This window comes from Sciurus vulgaris (genome assembly GCF_902686455.1).
Source record: "Sciurus vulgaris genome assembly, chromosome: X".
NCBI classification, from domain to species: domain Eukaryota; kingdom Metazoa; phylum Chordata; class Mammalia; order Rodentia; family Sciuridae; genus Sciurus; species Sciurus vulgaris.
The window spans coordinates 38,328,769-38,334,832 of NC_136471.1; the positions used below are offsets into that span (position 1 = coordinate 38,328,769).

General features: G+C 37.8%; 1 pseudogene across 1 annotated transcript; it reads right to left on the reverse strand.

The window, feature by feature from the left end:
- Nucleotides 1–371: 371 nt before the first annotated feature.
- Nucleotides 372–1,397, reverse strand: LOC306651288 (glycogenin-1-like; annotated as a pseudogene). The gene is made up of 2 exons: nt 1,134–1,397; nt 372–895 (listed from the first exon to the last, which is right to left on the reverse strand). The product of its transcript is annotated as a glycogenin-1-like (transcript).
- Between the last annotated feature and the right edge of the window lie 4,667 nt (nt 1,398–6,064).

Here is a 6,064-nt window from a genome sequence, read left to right on the forward strand (position 1 = left end):
GGGTGTAACAAGCAAGCAAGGGAGAGATGCCATGTCCCATTCTGAAAGCAGAGGGACATGGAGCCTGGTTCTGCACATTCAGAGATGGTACAGCCATCATAATATTAATACTGGTTCTCCCCTGCCACAGTGTTTGTTAATTTTTGGCCATAATTGCGAATTTCTGAAATGTTAGCTAAGTCAGTCTAGGGTTAAAAACCAGAACACTGTCCATATCAGAATGACAACTTCAGCACTTTTGCCTGGTTCTCACCTGTTATCCTGCAAGAAGTTCTGGTCTGCTGAGTTTTAGTGAAAGCCCACTCTAGATGCTAAGTGCCAGAAACAGGTGTCTGTGAACTGCCTGTGTCCATGGGGGGATGGCAGTGCTGCTACTGGAGGTAAGTGTCCAGCTTCCTCTTGATGTCAAAAGAATCTGCTTCCAGGTAATTGGCCTGGCTCTGTTCCCACCGCTCCTTCTGCTCCTCAGGATACAAAGGCCTGAGGTGCTGCTGGGCTCTCTCCAAGGGACACATGGGACATGGCTGCTAAGACATGTTCCACATATACATATGAGCAGGTGTGTTTGACAAGGCTGAAGTGCTGAAGCAGAGGTAAGATGCAGGTGGTAAAGATGTCTCACCAGAGGTGGAGAAACTCTGGATGAGTCATGGCAGGATGGTGGGACTCACTTTTAATACTTTTTGTTTGGGCGTCCTAAGTGTAATTCCACAGCTCGACTTGTCCCAGGAAATGTACAACCTTGGTACCTGCAACAAACGCTTTAAATGCTGGGAGGTAGGAGTATATAGAGATGCTACTTAGGTTATAAATAAATGGCAGATGTTTTTTGATATCTGTTGTTGCCCAGCTGCTAAAAAACGTGTTTAGCAAGCCCTGGTCCCCGCCATCAAAACTACGTTGCTCAGAAGCAAGGTGCAACAGCTGGTTATATGTCTTAACTGAGGACTGGTAGACAAACTCCAGAGTTGAAGCAGTCAGGCCACCCGGGGTCTGGGGCTGCGGTTAATTCTTCTCTCTCAAAAAGGTAATCGACGGGGATGGGGATGTAGCTCAGTTGGTAGAGTGCTTGCCTCGTAAGCACAAGGCCCTGGGTTCAATCATCTGTGTCCATAAACACGTACTTTGAGTACTATGTCAGCAACCAGCCGTGAAGCTTTGTCAGTGTAACACCCAACTCAGGTCTCCTCATGAAGATCAGGTGAGCAGAGTCACTGTTGTCCAAGACATCCACCATGAGAGATTGTCTAAAGTTCTTCTCATGGAGTCTGAGACCTGTGGAGTGCCAAGCACAATCAACCTCCTGGTGGTCCTGTGCTGTTTCAGAAATGAGCCCAGAACTAGGGTGCCTTTGGCGTAGGCATCATTTGTGGTGTCACAAAGGCCTGATCCGTCATGGTGCAGTCTGGGGCTGCGACCGTGGCAGCTGCAGGTCGGGGGCTCCAAGCAGCGGGTGCTGCCAGTTTTCTTTTTTGAAGCTGAATTTTTGGGTAGCTTGGCCCCTACATTTCTGTATGACAGAAATTAAGTATACCTAAATTGGAGTTGTCTCACTTAAATAAAAGAACTATATGTTCTCTAGTTCACCACAGTACTTGTCATTCTCTACTGTATTTCACTGGCTACTGTCCTCATTTATTCTATGTGCCTGACTTTTGTGGAAAATTCCCCTTAATTAGGAACTAGAAATAAAAAGGGAAGAGAAGCTTCCTCCAACTAACTATCCACCTGAAAAAGATACTAGGTGGAGATTAGATTGACAAGCACATTAATAACATGGAGTGAGATCACAATCCAGGAATAGGCTATAAAAAAAGTAGTGAATTCAGTAATTTAGCTGAAAAATACCAAGGAGGTGATATGGATGAAACACTATATAAAGTTAATAAGAGTGCGAAAGAATATCTATTCATACAACACATACTTAATAAGTACTTTCCATGATTCTCAAACCAACAGGGAGACAGAAAGATATAAGACATGGTCCCTGCTCTCAAATTGCCCAGTCTAATGAAGTAAAAAGACAAGAAAATGGACAATTAATTGTAAAAAAAAAGAATGGCATGATGTAATAAAATATGCACAGTGCATTATGGGACACAGTGTATAAAACTAGTATAATTTTTACAAATGAAAATTAGAAGTCACTATGTGAAGAATAAATTAAAGAGGAAGAAAGGACAAAGTAAAGGAATAGGATTTATGAAAGCAGAGAATTTGAAAAATCATGGCTCTTCAGAGAAGCATACGTTTTTCTGTATGACTAGAACAAAGGAAGCATTTTGGGGAAGTAGTTGAAGAGGAAGCTAGAAGAATAAGCATATGGTCATACAAACTACATTCACATGTTCATTCCACAGAAGTTAAATGTACTGATTAAGGCATTAGGAATACAATAGGCAGAAAAGACCCTACCATCATGAAACATAATCTGAAGGATTGAGTCAGATAAACAAACAACATGATTGATCAACTAGATTAGTACCACTATGAAAGGTTTTTTTTATTATTAAGTGTTATGACAGAAATGAGTAGAGAGTTGCATTTTTAAATAAGGTGATCTAGAATACCCAATAGTTCATAAATCAAACCTACATATCATTAAAAAAAGAATTCTCGATTTTATTCTATGGAACATAGGGAGCCACAGAAGAGTTTTAAGAGGAATAAAATTGTGGTCAATCAGATACGTGTTTTAGAAAGGTAACTGTAGCAAAAGTGTGAAGGAAAGATTGGACGAGGGAATACCAAAAGTAAATACAGAAGGAAGACTTGCTGGTAGCCTAGATAAAGAGAGGTAGCAGCTTCAACTACACTACTGTTTTGTGTAGATGAAGAGAAATAGATGGATAAGGAATTGTGGACTTGATGAATGACTGTAATGGATGAGACAGGGGAATTGGTAGTAGACCCAAACTTCTGTTAGTACATTACCAACTATGGCTAAGTTTGAGTAAAGGTTAAGGAAGGTGAATTTAGTTCAGAAACAATAAAGAAAGTAGATTTAGTCATAGACTCCACCAATAATTCATCTGGTTGTAAGGAAAACCATCTCTTTACCTAAGTAGTACCAGTCCTTTTTTGAAACTATGCCATAAGTAGGTATCTCATAGAAAGGTCATTATGGCATCTAGTATTAGAGGAACAAACAAAACATTCATGGAGAATTTGACTCAAACCAGCTAGGATAAAAAATCTTCAAGAATGGAAAAATTCAGAGAACTACAGACTAGAAGGCAAGGCAAAGTGACAGTACAACAGGAAAAAGCTTCAGAAATGAAAAGACCAAGCATTTTTAAGGGGATAGTGGCTGATACCGAATATACTGGGATAAACAGAGCATTTGGTATTCCAAATATTTTCTATAATTATTAAAATAGAGAGACATTAAGTACTCTATTTTCAAAAAATTTATAGAATTCTCCATTTCCAAATGATCTCCCTACCAAAAATGTATTCAGCTTCTTCTAACACATTTTGATTAAGTTTCTATACATATATGGCAAATAGATTAATTTTCTTATAAAAATATAGCACATTGAGAAATAACTGTCAGAGTATTACCTAACAAAAGCTAAGTCATGCCAAATGAAGTACAAGCTGGAAATTATGGGAAATCTCTTCAATATAAATTAATGGACTCCGGAGAGAGTTAACATTTTAATAGAAATGTACATTCCAAGATAGGATAAAATCAGCCTATTGAAACTGTGTAACAGAGGGTTACTTTTTCTTCCCATCTGCTTAGGTTTCATTAAAAAGCTCCATCTGCAAAAAGAATTTATATATTATAAAAGCTACTTCATTTTTTACTCTTGTAACTTTCTACATACAATCTAAGTAGATACTTTTGTTTTATGCTGGTACAGAAACACATAGGTGGCCTGATTTTTTTTTTTTTTTTTTTTTTTTTGGTACGAGGGATGGAACCTAAGGATGCTTATCCACAGTGACACATCCCCAGCCCTTTTACTTTCGTTTTGTTTTGTTTTGTTGATTTTTTTTTTTTTTTTTTTTTTTTTTTTTTTTTTTTTGAGACAGGGTCTCGCTAAATTGTTGAGACTGGCTTTGGACTAGCAATCTTTGTGTCTCAGCCTCTCTAGCCACTGGAATTATAGAAGTGGGAGGTGGTCTGACTTTTGGCAATAACTCTGATATTTGAAATCTAGCATAGAAACACCTGAATCTCATAATGCAAAGTCTAGAAGCTTCAGAAAGAATGTGTAGAGTTAAGAAGAAGAGGCAAAATTACAACAGGTATCTAAAGATTGTAAACGAAGTCTCAAGGTAACCAGCATAAGGACCAGACTGCCCAAATCTATTGAATCCAGAGAATTCTGTACAGCAAGAGTCTCTGAAGTTTTTCTAAGCTCATATATAGTTCTCAGTTGTAAAGCACCATCTTTGGTCGTCTTCTTTTGCTTCTTAACTGATTTCCCAAGGCATTGTGACACTCTGACATCATTATGGCTTGAAGTTCATATCAACTCATATTCACTAAAGCAAAATGAAAGGTTTATTTAGTTTAGATAGGACCCAATTAAGATCAGTGTTCTCGATCTTTATTGCACTTCATTTTAGATTCAATTTTTGGTATACTTAATGTACTTCTACATTTTAGTGATCAGCTTTAAAGATTGGTTTGGAATTCAGTGTTCTTAATTAACAAAATGAGAGCCATTTAGTTACTCTCAGAATAGCCTTCAGAGTATGCTTGCACATATCCATTTAGCACAAATTCACTTCTTCATTAAAATGGAATAGTGATGTAAAACATCTTGTATGTGATTTCTTGAGTACTGAAGTACATTTCAAAAATATTTGAAAGACTTTTTCCTAACTAAAAGATTTAATTAGAGATAAGATGTATTAACATCTTATTCAAATAAAGCTTTTTTTTTTTTTTTTTTTTTTGGTGGGGGGACTAGGCTAAGCATGGCGGTGCATCCAAAAGAAAACAAATGTAGGGTTGGGAATGTAGCTCAGTTGTAGAGTACTTGCCTACCATGTGTGAGGCCACGGGTTCAATTCCCAACCCTGAAAAAAAAATGAGCAGGTAAGTGTTGTAGGAAAGATAACATTGGAGCAGGGTCTTGAATGGTGAGTAGATTTTCACAAGGCAAAATGGTATATGGTTGGAATCATAAGGAAATCCTGAGAAGATGGAAGGCTCTGAGAAAATGCCAAGGGCTATCCAGGTATAGTATATTAAAAATGCAGAGAAGAATAATTAGCATAGTAGAACTAGAATATAGTTTATCTGATAAGGAGGCAAGGGCAAATTAAATGCCAGCAACCAGGGTGGGTTGGGGTCAAGTTATGAAAATCTTGAATGCCATACAAAGGAATGTGGACTTTATATTATAGAAAATAAGTAGACCATAAAAATGTTTAATCAAAGGAATTATGTGCTAACTGTTATGTTTTAGAAAGAATACTCTGGCAGAAATATAGAGGATGGATTGGGAATAAAGAGCAGTAGATATGTAAACAGTGCTTAGAAAGTTGGCAGAAGAAGCTAAGAAACTGAACTAGGGAAAAGGAGTCTAGATGGAAAATAAAGAAGGTAAGGAGTCTGAAGAAATAGGAACAAGACTTGGAGAATGTTTTTATGTTAAGAATAAGGGAAAGGAATCAAGCAACTATAACTGCTGGGTGACTAGCTTGATTTACTTAGTGGATAATTACATCTTTAGTTACCAAAGAATTTCAGTAGAAAGAAGAATCGAGTCCGGTTCACAGGGGTAATAAGTTCAATTTAGGACAACTTGTGCAACATCCAGCTGGGTATACAGGTCTAGAGATAGAGAATTTAGGAGTTATTGAAGAAGTGGACTGAAACCACCTACAGAAAAAGTACAGAGAAAAAGAAAGTTGAAAAATCTTAGAGGACATAATTATTTAGACAGGGATGGGAGGAAGAGAAATCAGAGGAAGAGCCTGAAATGGAACTGGCAGTGTCTAGAAGACCCTGGAAAGGTAAGAAGAACCAGAGCTAAGAGGAGAGAGAAAATTCCAGGAATGAGCAGTGGTCCCTCTTTATCACAAAGATCCCACACTCCTG